The sequence below is a fragment of the Hemicordylus capensis genome, chromosome 2, assembly GCF_027244095.1.
Source record: "Hemicordylus capensis ecotype Gifberg chromosome 2, rHemCap1.1.pri, whole genome shotgun sequence".
Lineage (NCBI taxonomy): Eukaryota > Metazoa > Chordata > Lepidosauria > Squamata > Cordylidae > Hemicordylus > Hemicordylus capensis.
In genome coordinates this window covers 8,901,569-8,921,812 of record NC_069658.1, presented here as the reverse complement: position 1 = coordinate 8,921,812, position 20,244 = coordinate 8,901,569, and positions in this window count along the sequence as shown.

Sequence of the window (20,244 nt, the reverse complement as noted above, 5' to 3'; positions counted from 1 at the left end):
CAGGCAGACTGAGGAGACAGACATTATATAGCACTTCCGGACAGATAAGGGATCATGCTCGGTATAAAGGGAAAGCACTTTGTACGTGCTTTGAAGCACCATTGAACTATGGTTTTGTTTTGTTTTTATTCTATTTTAATTTTTTAGTATTTGCCAGTACACTACTTGGGATAGAGTGGCACAAGATAAATCATGGGAAATTTGCTAATACCCCCCTGCCCCCCCCCCCCCCGGTAACTTATATATAAAATACACATCTAGGACACAGATCAAACATGCCATAAAAGTCTCCTACAAAAGCCTTTTGTATGCCATTCAAGGAGCCCATGAAAACTTTGTGCTCACTAGGGAGTCCATTTTTAAAGGGTTCACTCAAACTAGAATGCAGATGTTGTTGGATGATGCGGGGAAGAACTGCATGCCCTGTGAAGGGCCCTTTTATAATGCACAGGATGCTGAGTGGCATTACCCTGAACTGGAGTCAAAGAAGTTCGTATTCAGCAAGGCCGGCTGCTCAGGCTTCTCATTAATGGCCTCAGCTTGTCACTGAATAAAACCCAGAGGTAACTGGGCTGTCGACAGAACTTGCCTGAGGAGCCTTCCAGAGAGCAGATGATTCTCTGCAAAAAAACCCCCTCCTACAATATTTTCTAGTTGGCATTGAAGACTTAAGCCATGCACGCTGAGAGAAGAGAGCAGCATTGCCGATTGGGGGCTCCTTTGCTCCAACGGCAATGAAGATATGAGCAGGACGTGATGGAAGTATATAAAACTATGCGCGGTGTGGATCAAGTGGATAGAGAGAAGTTTTCCTCCCTCTCTCCTAATATTGGAACCCAAGGTCATCGGTTGAAGCTAAATGCTGGGAGATTCAGGACAGACAAAAGGAAGGACTTCTTTATACATGTAGTTAATCAATGGAATTTGCGGATGCTGGATGTGGTGATGTCAGCAATCTGGATGGTTTTAAAAAGGGATTCGACAGATTCATGGAGGACAGGGCTCTCAGTGGCTACTCGCCTGATTAACAGTACATTTCCATCAGGATCAGAGGGGTGCATGTGTGTGTGCCCCGGAAGACCAGGTGCTGGAAACTCCGAGGGGAGGGTGTTTGCCCTCTTTTATCCATTTGCAGGCTCTCCTGGTGTACCTTGCGGGCCTCTCCGTGAAGCAAGTTGCTGGACTAGATGGGCCACTGGTCTGATCCAGCAGGGCTCTTCTTATGTTCTTCGATGTGGACAAAAGGGGCCCCAACTTTATTCAGTCATCAGCCAAATCAAACATCAATGGGATTGGCTCTCCACTCGTCTGGTAACAAATCCTGCGCCCCAGAAGTGAACCCCTAACTTACATCATATTGCACAATTAAACCCCAGCTCAGAGGAGCACCCAGCCCTGAGAGTCACTGCTGCTCTCCCAAGCTGACCCCAAACTGCGGAGGCATGTTCAGGGAGCATCACCCGGCTCATACTGTACAGTCTTTCAGGACAGCAATGCCACCACAACGTAGAGGAAAGCCTAGCCAGAATTTACTGAGTGATAAAGCCCCTAGGGATTAAGTCCTCTTCACACAAACACCCTGGGGTGCTCAACAATATGTGATTTTAAGCGTCCTCAGCAGGGGCAGCCCTTTCATTAGGAAAGGGGAAGCAGTGGCCGCAGGCAACGCAGAAGCCCCCTGCTAGCAGTGGGCAAAACGGCTCAAAATCAAGCAGGTTTCAAGGCTCGACTTTGGAACAAACCAGGTCCAGTTCAGTCTGAGGTCGAGCCAAACTAACCAGGCCAGCTGGAGCCCGTTCTGAAACCCCGACAAGTGAAATGGCTTCCTTGACAGCTTCTTCCTGTGGCTGCAGGGTCTGTGGGGGTGGCGGGTTTCCCCCAACCCCTGCCAGCCTCCCCCCGAGTCTCTAGGGATGGTCTGATCTTGGTTTGGGTTTCCTTTGGCCCGTTTCAGGCCTTTGCATGGGCACAGAGGTCATTCTTAATTTCCATGCATGCGCACAAATGCCCTGTGTGCATGTGCAGAGGTCAAAGAACTGCCTCCATGCCTGCAGAAAGTCCCAAAATGGGCCAAAGAACGCCCAAACTGGGTCCAGCCTGGCCCTGGAGATTGGGGGGGAGGCCGGTGGGGGTGTGGGGAGCTGTTGTTGCTGCCCCCTGCAGCTGCCGCAGCCACCATAACAAGCTGTAAAGTAAACCGTTTCACTCGTCACTAGGGGCTTTGAATGAGGCTCAGCCCAGTTCTAATTCAAACTGAGGTGGGGGCCTGATTCTGAGGGAGCAATGCCAAGCTGTTCCGGTCCCAGTTTGAAACCAGAACTGGGGGAACTGGTTTTGTGCACGCCCCTACCCCCCGCCCTTGTCACTCACCCCCTTGCCCAGTAACCACATTTATGGTGCTGCTTGCCTGAATGGGGTAGCACCGTAAGCATGATCGATCAAGGTTGCAGCTCACATGATTGCCAGCCATCATGCTTACAGCACTTCCCCATTTAGACAAACAGCGCCATAAGCTTGATCGTTGGGTGCAGGGGGTGATACTGGGGGGAGGGGTGGCCTCTTCCTCCCTGATTTCCTCCATGCAAGCAGCACTCACGCTTACGATTTATAATGTCTGAAGAGGGCTAGTCTGTTGTAGGTGTGGAACAGGCTGCATAGATGAGATCACATTTGCCCCCTCATTTTGAGCACAGCCTTCTCAACTGCAAGAAGAGAAGAAGGAAGCTCTCTCTCTCTCTCTCTCTCTCTCATATAAGAACCCAGGCCCAAGGCAGCCCATCTAGTCCAGTTTCTGGTTTCACACAGTGGCCCACCAGATGCCGCTGGAAGCCTACAGCAGGAATTGAGGACATGCCCTCACTCCTGCTGTTACTCCCCTGCAACTGGTACTCAGAGACATCCTGCCTTGGAGGCTGGAGGTGACCCATAGCCCTCCGACTAGTAGCCGTTGATAGACCTCTCCTCCATTAAGTTATCCAACCCTCTTAAAGCCTCCCCCCCCACACACACACACACTCACACACATTCCTCCTTTGGAACATCTGCGGCGTGCCACGGGCTCAGCGCTCAGAGCTGACGAGCAAAACTAGCACAGGCGAGGCTGAACGCTGACAAGTTCTTGGATGCACAAACTTGGGCCCGTAACTGGAATTAATTAAGCCTCCTTGCTGTTTGCCGCCGATAAATTCTAATAAACACGAGGCAACCGTTCTGGTGGCCTTATCATTCCGGAGGAATTAAAACACAGCAGTGTCATTTAGCAACCCAGATGGTTGATCATTGTGTGGTTTATGTCGAAGGGGAAATGACAGGGGGAGGTATATCAACTGAGCAACAGAGAGGCAGGGACCAGGCCTGCTCCCTTTTTGATTATGGATATGTATTCACCCAGCAAAAGTTGTGGCGTTGTGGAAGACAGAATACCAGCGTCTTGGAACCTTTCCTTCTTTTCTAATCACACCTCCCCCCCGCGCCCCCGGTTCCCGCCCCACCACCTCAGCCCTCCCAACAGTTGCTTGTTCTCATGTCAAAGTTTAGGCATGTCAGGAGCACAACTTGGTACAATATTTATGAGCTCCTGCTTTAAATGGGACCGTAATTGGTTTAGTCAGTGCACTTGTAAGACAAGCACCGAATAACTAGGAGCCAAGTAAGCAGAAAAGGTAAAGATTCGAGCAGTGTCTGCCTGCCGCTCCTGAACAGATACAACAGGGCTGTTTGGAAGCTGTAATTGCGTTGTGGCGCTGGCGATGTGCATAATATAGTACTTAGTTATGGATTGCCGTGGCCCGGAATCCCAAAGCCCCAATCCTCCGAGATCTCAGCAGAGTGCATGCTCCCCACAGCTACGATTACCCAGGAAAAAAAATAAAATAAAATAAACAGGTACAAATTAAAGTGACTTCTGGCGGAGGCCTCTGTTGCATGTCATGTGTGATTGAGAGAACAGAGGGTTAGGCTTGAACTGCCGTAGACATCAAATCAAATCCCACCTTAGGGCAAAATGGCACAATAGGACACACAAATGAGTGTACCTCTCCTCACCCAATGGCACTCTGGTGTTCCAAACAAAACCGCTTCCAGAAAAGGCAATGTGAAGCCGAGAAGCAACTTGGGGAGGGGTGTTGAACCTGTTCCCTGCTGCCACTTCTGAACTCCACATGGGTATCCCCAGAATGCTTTCCCCTAATGTCAAGGCTGAGCACTGTCATGAGATAGTCCATCCAACCATAGGGGGGCCTGCCAATGTGGGCACCCAGGCAGGCGCGTAACAATGATAGGGCAAGGGGAGACAGTTGTCTGGGGGCCCCACTGCCTGGAGGGGCACCCCAGAGGCACCTCACGTGACTCCCCATTGCCCCCTGCCCAGCCCCATAGCCTCTCAACCACTTGCCCTCTTCGCCGTCTCTCCTGCTTGTTCTGCTGGCCCCGCAATCGAAGCAGCAGGCAAGCGGCCAAGAGCTCCTTTTCTCCCGCCTCTCAGCTGATCGGCGGGTGGGCGGGGCTTCCACGGAGGTCTGGTGTAGGCCTCTGTGAAGCCTGAACTCCAGTAGGGCCCAAGCCAGCCAGGAAGGAGGAGGCAGCCAGAGAGGCCTCCACTGTTCTCTGCAGCAGAAGACCCCTTGCTGCCCTGCTGAACCCAGACCAGCATTTGCCAGGTAGAGTGTGAACTCCTTTTTGTGGTTACCTTTCCTGCCCCCCCCCCCCCATATATAGGGATCTGCTTGCCATAGGGCTTGGATATGGGGGGGGGAGGGACTGAGAAGTCTCTGAATATTTATTTTGAAACAGCTTGGAAAATTTGCTGACTTAAAAAAAACTATCTAAAAAGTCCTATAACTGGCTTGTTTCATGGCAGAAAATTGCAAAAACTTCTGGAACAGTATTTTATTAATTTTATTTATTCATTCATTCATTTATAAATGCACTTATGTTCAAGTTGTTTTGCAACCCAGAAGGTCTGAGTGAGAACTGTGAAGCATGTGCGGGGCTTTTATTTTATTTTTCTTGTGTGTGAACTGCTCCCCAGTAACTTGCAGGGACTTCAGGGTAAATCTGGCCAACATGTGAATGCAGCACCTCCATTCAAGAGGAGATGTGTCTTAAAGGGCTTTAAAAGCCTCCTGTGAAAAACCTCCTGGAATCGAACTTGACTGAATTTGTTCAGAATTCTGAGAAAACAAACATAGGCTCACCCTGCATGGTTGAAAGTCTCCTTTGCTAATCTGCAGCGAGGGGCCCATTTTAATAATTCATCTTTCTAGTGTGTTCTAGGCATTAAAAGTAATACAAATGTATAGTACTCAATGTATATCACTATATATTGTGACATGTGCGTGTGTGTATTCAGTGAAATGTATTTGCAGGCAGCATACTTATTTTGGAATATCAGACTTAAATCCTTGGGGGCCTGGGGTGTGCGGAGGCCCTGGACTGAGGCGCTGGGGGCCCATTTTAAAATCTTGTCTCTGGGCCCACTCCAACCTTGCTACGCCCCTGCACCCAGGTATCATATCTCATACTCCACACCTTCCACTCTCCACTCCACCCTTATGGACTCCTAAGGAGGCCATGCCTCTTCATGTGTCCAGGCACTTGCAGTTTGACAGAGTTGCATAACACATGTTCAAAATTCCCAGGCTGGAAGCAGCATTGAAGCGTATGTAGATCAGCAACTGTGGGGATCCCTTCTGAGCCATGTGGCAGTGCTGAGCAAAGGAAAATCTGCATATGTGCTAGAGGGCAACCATACTGCCAGAGAGAGTGCTTTGGCTCCTGCTGTCTGATAGTCACCAGGACTGTGAAAGGTGTTGCTAGGGTACCCTCCCCCAGGGCTTGTGGGGATCTAGCAACTGGGATGCACGGCAACAGCCCTCCAACCTGCATTCCTGTCCCTATGGCCTCTCACTCTCATGATAGAGTGGACTGCTCCAGAGCACCACCCAACCTCAACACATAGGAGGAATATCTCGTGTGACTGGATCGAATAATGCTCCAGATGGATGGTTCTTCTCATGAGGAATGAGTTCATTCTACACTTCAGCTTTCCTGTAACAAAAAGGGCTTTCCCAGGAATGTTAAAAGGCCTGCTGCTCTCAGTAAGGATGGTGAAATCTTGATTGATTGATTGCCGTCAAATTGGTGTCACCTCTTAGATAGATTCTCTCCAGGATGATCAGTCTTCAGCTTGGCCTTTGAGGTCTCTCACTGGTGTGTTCAAAGCTGTCGTCTTCAAGTCTATCCACCTTCTGCTGGTTGTCCTCTTCTTTCCTTTCCTTCAAATTTCCCCAGCATTATGGACTTCTCAAGGGAGCTGGGTTTTCACATAATGTGTCTGAAGTATGATAGTTTGATAGGTGAAATCTTAACGGGTGACAAATACAAGGCAGAACTGCTCAGCTCCTATGTTGCCTCCAACTTTTCTTAAAAGGGGAAAAGAAAGCCATCTTATAACAGCAGTGCAAATGGCGAGGGGTCAGGACTAAAGTTCAAGAATGATAAGGAGTTGATCAGGAAACACCAATCAACCTTCAACAAATTCAAGTCTTCAGAGCCAGATGAATTGCATCTTAGGGTACTAAAAGGATGTGTTGATATACTCTGAGAACCTTGCTTCTTAGTTCTGAGAAATCCTGGAGAATGGGCAGGCCACAAGGCTGGAGATGGGCTCCAGATGACACAAAACTGGGAGGGACAGCAGCTCAGAAGACAGGAATGAAATTCAAAATAACGGTGATCCAATGAAAACTTGGCTGAAACAAACAAAATGAAATTCAGTAAAGACAAAGGCAAAGTTGTGCATTCTAGGCAAAACAAAAACCAAATGTACAAGCATAGTAGGAGGGATACAAGATATGGCATGTGTAAAACGTATCCCAGAACTGCAGTTGATCACAAGCTGAACATGAGACTGCACTACAGTATGATGCAGCTATCCAAAAAAAGAAAGAAGAAAAAAGAAAGAAAAGAAAAGAAAGATAGATGCTATTTTAGGCATCAGTAATACAATCATGGATGGGCTCAATTACGACAGCAATGAATATACCACTGAGAGATATTAAAGGCCAAGTTGAAGACAAATCATCCAGGAAAGAATCCCTCTCTGTGGTGGCTAATAGTTGACACTGAATTGACGGCAATCAATCAATCAATCAATCAATGCAACCATAGTTTCCAAGTCATGAGGCATCATAGTTTCATGTTAGCCAGGTCTCTCCTGGAATACTTTGTCCCATTCTTGGCCCCACGGTAAAAATGATGCAGAGAAACTAGAACAGGATAAGATGAGAGGAATGGGAGTTGGTCAGGCATCTGGGAAACAAACCCTATGAGGAAAAGTTGAATGAAATGGGAATTCTTAGCCCTGGAGGAGCCATGATAGCATTCTTCAAATATCTGAAGGGCTATTGCATAGGATAGGACAAAAAACAATTGTTCTCTGCTGTCCCAGACGGCAGGTCTACCCTGGACTTAGGGAAGATTTTGGATACACATTGAGAACAGGTCTTGTGGTAGCAAGCATGAATTGCCCCCTTTGCTAAGCTGGGTCCACCCTGGTTTGCATATGAATGGGAGACTACATGTGTGAGCACTATGAGATATTCCTCTTAGGAGGATGGGGCCACTCTGGGAAGAGCACCGGAAGGCTTGCATGTAGGAGTTTCCAAGTTCCCTCCCTGGCAGCCTCTCCAGATAGGGCTGCCTGCAACCTTGGAGAAGCCACTGCCAGTCTGTGTAGATAATATTGAGCTAGATGGACCAAAGTTTTGACTCGGTAGGAGGCAGCTTCCTATGTTCCTAGGTGTTAGACTACAACTCCTAACAAGCCTGAGTATGAGCCACAGTGGAAGGGGATGATAGGAGTTGCAGTCCCACAGCAGCTGAAGGGCTGAAGTTCTGCATGCCTGATTTGGAGAATCATTGCAATGGTAAGAGCAGATTGACAATGGGGCCAAGTACTTGGGTGGGTGGGTGGGTGAAGACCTCCTTCTCTTGAGGTCTTCAGGCAGAGGTGGGACTGCCCTCTGTTGGGGATGCCTTAGCACTGGTTTCCCTGTAACAAGCCAGGGCTAGACTAGATGGCCTCCAAGTCCCCTCCAACCCTGTGATTCTATGGCTGGCATTACTTTCCCTAGAAGCCAAGGTTTAACAATCTGTTTACAATTTCCTTAACATGTTGTAGCTCCTGGAGCTGCAATCCTGACATATCAATGTATTTCAATTTGGGCTGGATTTCTCCCTGTTGCTCCCTTGTTTCCCTTCCTCCCAACTATCGGGTTACCCGGCTGTGAGATCTGAATATTGCCCCCAAGTTCATGCATGGAAACAGAGAGAAAGTAAGAAATAATAGGTTGTCAGCTTCTTTTATGAAAGAGCATGCACTGAGAGAGAAAAGAAAGGTGCCATTGCCTTGCAAAAGAAGCCTTCAAAAGCATTCCGAATAATACCCACATCTGCTTTAATGATTCCATTTAAGCTGTCATTTTCGGCATTTACCTCGCAGCATTCAAACACGACCGCACTTAACGGGGGTTTTCGGCAGACCCAGTGCCAGTCTCTCGCACAAGAGACGGAGGGGGTGGTGGGCAGGGGGAAGCGAAAGAAAAGGGGGGAAAAACTGTATGGTACATTTCAAAGAGCAAACTCGGCATGGGGAAATTAGCAGTAATCTCGAGGCCATTGCTGTCGGAGAAAAATAGAGCTTGCCAAGCCGAGCTGACACACTCACCTTTCTTTTCGTTCTAAAAATGTAAAGGGAACCGGAAAGTTAGATCTTGAGTTGAGCAGAAAGGGAAGAGAGGTCTTTTGCATCCCATGCGGGGAAGGGCCGATTGCATTCCATGTGCGCCTATGGTTGGCCCAGAGAGGCATCTCTTTGGATGGACAATCTGGATCGGGGATAATCTGTCCGTTTTCAAGTCCTATTGCAAATCAAACCCCTCCTGAATTGAGGGAATGTGTGTGGGGAACAGGATTATGTTGCTGCCCACAAACCATTCCAGACTGAGAGCAACGATAACAGTTTAAGCACTGGCATGATGATGATGATGATGATGATGATGATGACGACAGTGGCCAACATCCTGATGAACAAAACACTAGTACAGTAATACTGTGGTGGTGTTATGAGGCAGGGATGGTTCCCCCCACCCCTTTCCACTGAGTCCCACTGTGAGGTAATTCATACCATCCCAAAATGGGGTAGAACAAGTGTCTCACTCATGTTATGGAGCTCTGTGTGCTCCCAATTTTTGATCACGGGTGAGTAAACAACTAGGTAGGAGGAGGAAAGAGTGATTGTGTAGGATGCAGGAGCGGCATGCAGCAGCTTTTCCTCCTACCTTGGTCCAATACTGGGTATGAAAGCTGGGTAGGATGCATTGTCCTAGCTAGCTCCTGCCTCACATATAATCACTCCTTCCTCCTCTTCCTACCTAGTAGTTTTCTCACACAATCGAACATTGGGAGCACCCATACCTCCTGAGGTTGGTTAGGATACTTGTCCCACCCAGGCTCAATTCGAACTGGCTCGATTAAAACATGCATGGAGGCCAGAACCGGGCTGGAGAAGGCCCAAACCAGGCCACTGCCAGCCCTGGCTACTCTGGAGGATGCCGGTGGGGAGTGTACGAAGCTGCCCTTGCCACCCTCCTGTGGTGGATGCCACCACTATTTGTAAATACTACAGACTCCCCTTCCACTCCCTCTAGGTGTAGGGAAGCCCCCCTGCCCCACTGGTAAAAAGGAATCCTCACCGGACTCTCCTTTATTAGAATAGCCCTGAACCAGTCTGCAAACTGGTTCAAACTGGTCTGGAGGCTGAACTTGGGTCCATTTCAACCAGAACCAGAACTGAACTGGGCCAGGTCAGTTCAAATCTGGTTCGGATTCAAACTGAGCTGGCAAAACCGGTTTTGTGCACACCCTTACTCTGAAGACCACATAGACCTCCAGGGCCTATTTTCAGGTGTCACAGTGGGCTTCAGAAAAGAGAGATTGATTAATGTTGCCTCTCCTCTATAGTACCAGCACAGTGTTAGCAACACTGGTGCTTCATTATTCTAGAATCTGGAATTGATGATGATGATGATGATGATGATGATGATGACGAGTGACGACGTACATGTCTCACAGCATAACATGGGTGCTGCAAAACTGCTTATGCAGCTGTAAGGCTCTACCACACGTGGTGAGGGTGCTGTGCAAGATGGAAGTACCAGAACTACTAACCTCTTACATGAACAGACATCACATGCTACTTCCACTGGGAACAATGGAAGTAGTGTGAGATGTGCAACCACATCAGAGGTCAACAGTTCCAGACTGCCCTTGTGTGCAGCACTGTCGCCAGGAGAGAGAGAGCGGGTGGGAGCTGCCACCATCCAGCTCCTTTGTTCCAGCTGAAGTGGCTCCTCCTACCTGCAACAGAGTGACCAGGGACCATCTTGCTCTGCGGGGAGGAGAGAAGAAAGGAGTGAGACTAAGGCCCCTGTCAAGATGTAAACGTGTGGCTTGATACATTGTTCTTTTAAAGTTTTCTTGTAAACCGCTTTAGGAGATTAGCCAGTGGAAAGAAGCAGCAGGCAAGCCAGAAGCAGAACAGCGAGAAAGCAAGGATTTGGGGAAGAGTCTAGAGCAGGGCTTCTCAACGTTGGGTCTCCAGATGTTATTGTACTTCAACTCCCATAATTCCCAACCAAAGGCCACTGGGGCCAGGGATTATGGGAGTTGAAGTCCACTACCATCTGAGGACCTAACGTTGAGAATCCCTGGAATAGAAAGGCTGGGCAGGAGAGCTGAAGCACCTTGTGGTGCAGGGTTACCTCTCTGGGAATTGATGTAACCTCTTGCTCTGCTAATAGGAGTGCTCTGCTATTTCCCCCTCCATCTAAATATGTCTCCATCTAATACACAACTTCTGAGTTTATAAATAAACCAAAAATTACAAAGACACCGTTAACCTCCAGTGATCTATCCTCCAAGGGAAACTTGAACCCAACTAGTGCTCACCCCTGAAATTTGTCCTGGGAGGTCAAAGGTGTGTAATAGTATGTTCTTAGTGAAGACTAAGAACAGCTCCGTTGGAGCAAACTGCAGTTTCTGAGCAGTCTGCAAAGGAAGTCATTTGATCAGCTGCTCACCAGGGAAAATTATGGGCAGGTTTTCTCCAGGAGAGAAGGCAGCTGGAGCACCAGTCTCTGCTCCTGGATGGTGTTCCATACCTCGGGTGCTTCTTGGGTCTCCAGTGACAAAGCTGGATCAACGAGGATGATAACTTGATTCTTTGGGGAAGCACAACCTCATCCAGAACAAGTGATACACCACCCGCCCAAGCAGATGAACCACCTACCAAGAGTACCTCCATCTTGTCATAATTCATTTCTGTGTTGCACATTGGGTGCTCAAGGCTTTGGGGGAAGTCTCTGTTCTGCATCCCCCTGCCAACCTTCTGAAGTTCAGGAGTCACTGCAGAAACATTTAGAGAAAGAAAATTAAGTCATTTAATCTTCTCACAATTTTATTTCCAACTCTAAGTCCTCAAGATGTGTGTGTGTGTGTGTGTGTGTGTGTATACAAGAGAACCATTTTCAGTAGCAAAAGGTGATGTTCATGAAAAGATAGTGGGTTAGTTCTCACGAACCAGTGATCATAGTTGTGCTGCCAAATGTCGGATGGTGGACAGAAGGCGAGGAACATACACTCTTGATTCCTAGTTGTCTGTTCAGTGAAAATAACCAGGTAGTGATTATGTGCAAGGATTCAATTGTGGTTGCTCGGCATGGGCAACCTTCAGCAGCCATATTAAATTTGGGGTGGCCCATTTTGGTTGCCACACTGATCAGCCACAACTGAACCACATATTCACTTCCCAATAATTTTCGTTGTGCAGATGACTAGAAATTGGGAGCACACACTCCTCTTCCTCCCTACACCGCCCAACATTCAGCGACATAACTACGACAGCCACATCATGAGAACTGCCCCACAATGTCTCTTTATGCCACAGCTGTTCATGTCTTCCCTTCCCATCATACCTAGAAGTCCGTTCCTCAATCTCATCTCACAGGTTTCCACTTAATCTTCTTATCAGCCACTTTAATTTAGAGCTATAAGTGATTGCCTGTCCTGTGGACCCTTGAGAAGCTCACAAAATTACTTTCCATTTTTGCTTCATTGTTCTGCTTGTTGCAAATAGAATTGCCTTCTTTTATTTTCCCAAGTGGGGTTCCTGTCCCTCACATACATTCGAGACAGGCAGAAATTGGACTGATACCAGAGACGCAATCATGAGGAGCTTTGCACGTTGAATTCTGACCTGTCGCATGGCTCTTCATCAGAATACCTGCTGCTGACATCAGGCCAGTGTGAAACTGCCACCATAATACAAACACTTCCACGTCAGCACAAAAGCAATTCCAGGAAGGACTTCACACATTCAGCCACGAGCCATCAAGTGATAAGTCACTGAGTGATGAGACATCAAGTGATATATTATCACCTCTCACTAGAACTGAGTCAAAGTTTCTCCATTTGGTTGGGGTTTTTGTGGGGCTTGCAGGGCTGAAAAGGAGCACCCCCCTGACTTAACTTATTTTGCCACTGCTTGTTTTGACAGCAGTGTCACTGCGGGCTGACAGGCACCATATTTTCTCCTCAGAATTCTGCTCTGAACCGCATGTTGTCATCCTGGAGCATAGTGCAAACCGGAAGAGGAAGATGGCAGCTTCTGAGAAGAGCACCGCTGCTACTGTTGGATAGTCTCCATGGAGCCCCCTCTTTTACCTCTTGAAAATAATTCAGATGTCCTGAATTCATTGGCTCTGAATCTGTGCAACTTGTCACCTGGAAGACACAACCCCACAGCTATGAAAGGAGGCCTAACTGGCATCTGGCACCCCCCCCCCCACTTGTTTTCAGTAGTGATGTGGGAGGGAGTCAAAAAGGCTGCCCTTTTTGAAAAGCTGAAGTGGGGGGGAGTCAAAAAGGGGTGCCCCATTTTGCGTCAGGCAGGCCCGGACTCCTTTGAATATTGGTCCATCTCAGACAAGTTCTGTCTCTGCCTCAGTGGCACTCTTAGAACCAGACTTCTGGGATGAAGTCCTGTCCTTAGTGCTGGGGAAAGAGCCTCCAAATGTCTGGGGGTGGGGCCTCCCCAGAAGCCCGCCACCACCCCTACACCCACTCCACCACTGTGCCGATCTTTCCCATTTTCACCACTGAGGAGAGTGGGGTGAGAACCAAGCAGGCCTCCCCTGTGGTGGCGGTGGCTGGTGGGCCTATCTGGACCTGACTGAGCACAGGTAAGATGCTCCCACACCCCTGTGAAGTGTGAGACTCAAGCGTCACAAGTCCGTGATGTCACGGGCTTGTGACATCTTGAGAATTGCACTATGCAGTCACCTGGGAGCGTCTCACCTGTGCTCAGTCAAGCCCAGACTGGCGCACCAGCTGCTGCCGCCACCACGGAGAAGGTCCTCTTGGCTCTCACTCCCCACCCTCTGGCTGTGCACATGGCAGCGAAAATGGGAAAGATCAGCACAGCAGCAGGAGGCATGGTGGGGGCTGCTGGAGAGGCCCCCCAGGGCAGCTGGAGGCCCCCAGTGACAGGAGAGCGGCACACACACGCCATGTGAAATGCAAATTTCTCCCCCCCCCAATCCCCCCAACATTCCCTAAGTGGTGGTGGTGGCTTGCGGGGGGTGGGGGAGAATAAGGCTCCAAAGCCCTTCAAATCTGGGCTCCCAAAATGCCTAGGTGTGCCACTGCTCTGCCCCATTGCAAACCAGCAGAGGGGCAGGCTTACCGTCTGGTATTGGTTAGTTTAAAATGTGTTCTACATGCCCTTCAATTTCTAGGCCAGTTAACAGTACAACAACAGCAGCAGCAGCAGCAACAACAAGAGCCTTGCTGGCCCAAGGTATATGTAATCCAGCATCCTGTATTCCACAGTGGCCCACCAGATGCCTCTGGGTAGCCCACAAGCAAGAGATGAAGGCATGCTCCCTCTTTTGCCATTGCGACTGTATTACAGGGTTTGTTCATCTTTATAACACACATACGCACGTGTATGAACACATGCGCATGCACACACACCCCCATCAGAATAATAATATTTCCCATAAATGTTCTATAAAATAATGTAATCACAACTAAAAGACTGGAGCAAATAAAGAGACACAGCACCAAAAGCCATAAGTTTCTGTGCCAGACCAGCACGCCCGGGAAAAGCTATCCATGTTGAAGCAGGACATGTGATGCATTTCACATGCCTATTCTCTGATGCCAGAGATGCCCAGTGAAGGATTTCAGACGGGCCTGCCTGACACTGTCCTGAGCTTGAAATTTCCTGCCGAGACCATTGTATTCATAGTTTTCTTTTGGCAGAGGAAACCACAGATCCCATGATCCTGGCAGGAAATGATGCTCATGAGAATCTTTTCAAACTCAGGACACGACTGAGCCAAGCTGTGCAAAATTATGGGGATTATTTTTTTCCCTTTTTTAGGGGGGGGCAAGTGTTGGGTGGGTACTGGCTGGAGGGGAGGTGGGTTTTTATAGCTGTTCCTATTAAATGTTCAAGAACCTCATGAAATTTTGGTGCATTCAACAGGAATGCGTTAAAAATCCAGGTGGTTTTTGAGGTGAGCTGGGGTCATGGTAGTGTTCTCACACTTGTTTTTGCATTCTCGGTCCAGAAGCAAAAACTGGTCCAGAATGTTTACCAAGGTCTGGTGGACCACCATACAAAACTGGTGGACTGTGCCACTGAATGAAAACATGCAGAAATTGCCGTCCAATAAGGAACATCTTTTCCTCCCTGGATTTATGTCCCTCGATCATTGCTATTCATATTTAGATGAGATGGAGGCATAATCCTTTCACACAGCATCATATCTGGCTTCAAATCACCAGTGTACCAGTTTGCAAAAAAAAATCTAAAAATGACACCTCTGGCAAATTGAAGGATTATGTCAATTGCCCAAGTCTAGCCTGCCTGACAATGCAACATAGCAACGGGGCAAAAGGTTTGATGCTCTGCTGGGATGTGATAAGGGGGAGGGGCGACCAATGAGAAACACAGGTAAAGGAAATTATTACCAGGGAGATGTAGACAAACTGGGAAAGAGTTCAGAGAAGTGTACGGCTGCAGGGAACGAGCCAGCTGCAAGAGATCTGAAGCACCAAAGAGAAGGAAACAAATTCAAGGAGGCTCAGCATGTGGGGGTAATGCTAGGCGCAGAAAACAGGAATGCAAAGTGGGGGGGGGAAGCATAAGAACAGCAGGAAAAAATCCTTCTGACAGAAGGACAGAATATACTACCGTGGGAAGAGACTGACGACAGTAAAATCAGCAGAATCAAGTGGTAATGCTCCGACTGGTGTGGGGACACCATGAAGGAATGTTCCCCCATAGGAAAAATACCTCCCCATCACCTAGAAAACTAGCAGATTGTGACGAAGGAGAGGGTGAAGCAATCTCTTTACCATGCTAGTTGTCTGTGTTCAAGGAGTTATTTTCATAGAGGAGCATTCAAAAACCCAAGGCTTGTTCACACGGCCACCAGCTGGTATATGACTGTCCACATAACCTGTTACTGAGTACAAGGGCTGCCATCCAGACCAACACAGTGGCTGCATTTGCATTTCCATTGGACCTACAGTTTCACTCCCTGCCCCAGCTCTCCTGTCTGCATTCAGACGAAACAGAGAGCATCCTCTCTACAGTCAGCAAAACTGCAAAGGAGGAATTGGCTGTGTGGGCTTCCTTTGTCCTTAAACACAGCATATATATCACACACACACAGATACACACACAAACACGAGCTTCCTTCCTCTTCTCCGGTTACAGGGAATGCAGCCTCCAGAGGCACAGTGTAACCCTGGTTTTGAACTGCAAAACATACTACAAACCAAGGATTCAAATTGGAGTCTCTGGAGCAAAACATCAGGTTGTGGAAGGAATGGGACCGGAGTTGAACACATTCAGACACAACGGTAGGGGAACCTCTGGTCCCTGCAACACTGGTTCCCTGTTACATGCGAATGTGACCAGTATTTGTGCTGCTATAGCTCTGAGCTCGTGCAAGGAGAGATTTTTGTCCATCGCCTCTTTTCTCTGAAGTCACCGAACCTGAAATGTGCAATGTGAAGAGGATATGATTGTTTAAAAACAAACGCTCATCGTAAATATATAGAAATCGGGATCATTCATTTCAGGCTCCTGTCTCTCCCACTTTATCATGTTTCCTTCTCTTTGCTAGTTTTCACACTTCTGTGTTTTAGGTTTAATCCCCAAAGATGGTTAGCTCAGCAAAAGAGCAAATTTAAATAGCTGCCTTGAAAAGGAGCATTCCAAGCTTTGATTTCTCTTGCTCTCAGTAGCTTGCCAGAATTGGGCACCCAGAATGATGTGCGCAGAACACAGCAGCAGTTCAAATGGACGTGTCCAAACCCCACTGAAGTCTGTGCAAATTCAGTGTCTGAATCCAGAACCTACAGGCACTCCAGTACCAGGTCGCGTGACCTGTACTGTGTTGCTGAGATCCTTCTTCTAACAAGCTGCTGTTTGATCTTCCGCGGACTGAAAGATGTCCTGGACTAACAGCAGAGGGTGAAGAGTGTCATAACCAAATCAAGTGGAGAGGGGAGTTAAGTGAAAGTTATGTGTGACTCACAGCCACAGGAGTGAAGGAACAGGGACATGAAGTAGCAAGTCAAACCAAATGTGGAGAGTTCCTCTACTCTTCAGAAATGTCTTTACGCTTTTAGAAATTTGGGGGGGGGGATAAAATTAACCCCTAAGAAATTTCATGCCCCCTCTCCTGCTGTTGCTCCCCTGCAACTGATATTCAGAGGCATCCTGCCTTTGAGCCTGGAGGTAGCCTATCAAGACTAGTAGCCCTTGGTAGAATTGTCTTCCATGAATTTGTCTAAGTCCTGCTTAATGCCATCCAAGCTAGTGGCCACTTGCACATCCTGTGGCAGAGAATTCCATAGATTAATTAGGCGCTGTGTGAAAAAGTCCTAAATTTCCTGGTAATCAGTTTTACAAGATGGCCCCAGTTCTAGTTTTGTGAGAGAGGGAGAAAAACTTCTCTCTCTCTCTCTCTCTCTCCACACTATGCACAATTTTATAAACCTCTATCATGTTTCCCCTTAGACACCAAGGCCGTTCACACAGACAAGCCATACCCAGGCTTGGACAGCTCTACCTGGGTAGGGCTGGTTGTGTGGAGTTCTGAGATCAGTCTCAGTCCCAGTGCTTTACGCTGGGTTAGGCCACATTTTGTATCTGGCTAATAGAGAGTTAGTACCCCACTCCCCACTTGTGTGGCTGCTTGGGCATCCTGCAGCCTGAGCAGCCATGAAGCCAGGTGACAGGAGCGCCTGGCACAGGGGAAATCCCCCAGTGCACCATGCTCCTGGCATGGTGCATTGTGGGATGCTGGAGAACTTCCTCCTCTGGCTCCTGGATCTGCTGCTTGCTATGGCAAGGGATGGGAGCAGCAGGATCGTGTGCGGAGAGGCAGGTAGGAGCCTGCCTCCACACCAGGCCTCCCCAGTGGCACATTTAATGGTCGTGTGTACTACCTTAGCTTTTTTCTAAACTAAAAAGCACCAAATGTTGAAGCCTTACCTCATCCCCCCACCACTTATATTGCAATAAGATTACAGTGCAAGATATAATCAAGGGTAGTAATAATACATTTGAACATTTATTTATAATGTATTTATTAAAATGTTCTCACATACCGCCTCCTCCAAAGACTCTAAGTGGTGGACAAGGAGAGCCAGCTGAGAAGACCTCACAGGATGGGATAGAACCGGTTGAGAGAGGTGATCCCGGAGATATACAGGTGTATGCCCATAAGGGTTTTTGTAGGTGAGAACCAGCACTTTGATTTGAACCCAGAAATGAACAAGCACCCAGTGCCAGATGCATAACTATAGGGGGGGCAGGCAGGGCATGTGCCCTGGGCGCCACTCTGGCCGGTCACGTGGGGGGGCACCAAAAAGTGACATGACCCCCCATCCCCCCCTTCCCCACAAAAAAATTTCTTTTCAGGACAACGGAGTCCTGAAAAAACCGCGGCGGTGGTGGGTGGCAGCATGGCGGATCACCGAGCTGAGTACAGAGCAACGCCGAGGCCTGCCGTCTGGCCCGGCGTTGCTTCCCAACTGTGCAGGGCACAATTTCAGAGGCAGAGCTTGCCCTGGGTGCTGTTTTCCCCAGTTCTGCCTCTGCCCAGTGCAGTGACCATAGAAGAGGTGTGACATTATCAAATCTATGGCTACCCATGAGGAGGCGGGCCACTGCATTCTGGACTCGTTGAAGCTTCCAAATCGTTGTCAAAGGCAACCCTAGGTAGAGCGAGTTACAGTAAGCCAAACGAGAGGTAACAAAGGCATGAGTTACTGTTGCCAGGGCCTGCCGGTCGAGAAAGGCCGTAACTGATGAACTAGCCAAAGCTGGGCAAAGGCACCCCTGGCCACGGCCTCCACTTGCCGTGCAAGCAGGAGCTGCGAGTCCAGAAGGACCCCCAGATCATGAACCATCTCTCTCAAGGGAAGCACAACCCCGTCAGGAGATAAACTCACACACAACAATTGGCCTGATTGCAGACTGAACGAGAGCAACTCGGTCTTGGAGGGATTAAGCCTGAGCCTGAAAAATATAACTGAAATTTTTTTAAAAAGGAAGAAAAAGAAAAATCCCCTAAACATAGCTTAAACATAAGATACAACCAATGCAGGAGAGAAAGGGGGAGGGGAGAAAAACCACCTTCTTCAAAGATACATATCTTATGTTTCAAAGCAAAAACAATTCATTAAAGTCCAGCCAGGTCACTGAAAATCCTCTTCTTTATGTTGCCAATGAAAAAACCCAGTTCAAATGCTGACAGGGAACGCATATCAATGATCCAAAGTTACAGTTCAGAAGTGAATTTGTCTTTCCAGTATTGTATTATAATCCTTTGGGCAACACCCCAGCCACGAAAAGTTCCCAATTCATGATGTAATGCTAGATTCCATAAGCTGGTGATGTACCCCAGCAAAACATGATCTGAATGTCCTTAACAGGCAATGATAACTGCAAGGTGATATTAACCACCTTGTGAATTTCAAGCCAAAATGGCGCAATAGCCGGATGGGACCCAACCATACGCGTAAGTGTACCCTCACACTGATTATACCTCCAACATCTAGAAGTCTGCAGATGTCCCTTATGATAAACATTCTCTGAGATGTCCAATAAATGTGGAATAAAGATTTCTGCTGTATTCGCCGCATTTTGAGATCTAAAGAGGCACATTTTCATGGCCTTCAAAGCAACCCACCATTGATCTAATAAGATCCTTCCTTACCTCATAAGGAAGCTGCCTAAGACCTATGATCATTCGGGTTGCCTAATGAACCATTTGTTGGAGATACAGCTCCAGGAGCATCGACTCCTTACACCTTCTGTCCTATTGACCACTATCCTATTGACCACTGGGGGCATTGGGTATCAGATACGAAGCAAGGGTCCTCCTCTGTTTCCCCACTCTATTTGTTTCTGTCTATGCTCTTGCTTCCTCTGATTGGTAGACTAATATGCTCAGGTTTCCTCTTCCTCTTCATAGCTGATTGTTGCCTTTTACCTTCCTCCTTCCTTGTTCTGATCTCACACTATGAAGACATGTATGTTTGTATGTATTTTATTTAACACATTTGTATACCGCCCAAAACACAAGTTCTCTAGGCAGTTTACAACAAAACAACAGATAAAAAGTTTAAAACATCCCAACAATTAAAATTTAAAACATTAAAACTATTAAAAACACAATTAAAACAATAGCTAATTAAAAGCCTGGGTGAACAGATGCGTCTTGGCTGCCTTTTAAAAAGTTGTAAGAGATGGGAAGGCTCTTATTTCAGCAGGAAGTGTGTTCCAAAGCCTCGGGGCAGCAATGGAGAAGGCTCATCCCTGAGTAGCCACCAGACAAGCCGGTGGCAACTACAGAAGAAACTCTTCTGATGATCTCAATGGGCAGTGGGGCTCATGGTGAGGAAGACCTTCTCTTAAATGCCCAGGGCCCAAGCTGTTTAGGGCTTTACAGGTTATAACCAAGACCTTGTATTTAGCCTGGAAACATATAGGCAACCGGCGTAGATCTTTTAAGATAGGAGTGATATGGTCTCTCCAAGATGACCCAGAGACCAAGCTGCCACATTCTGGACGAACTACAGAGTACGTATAAA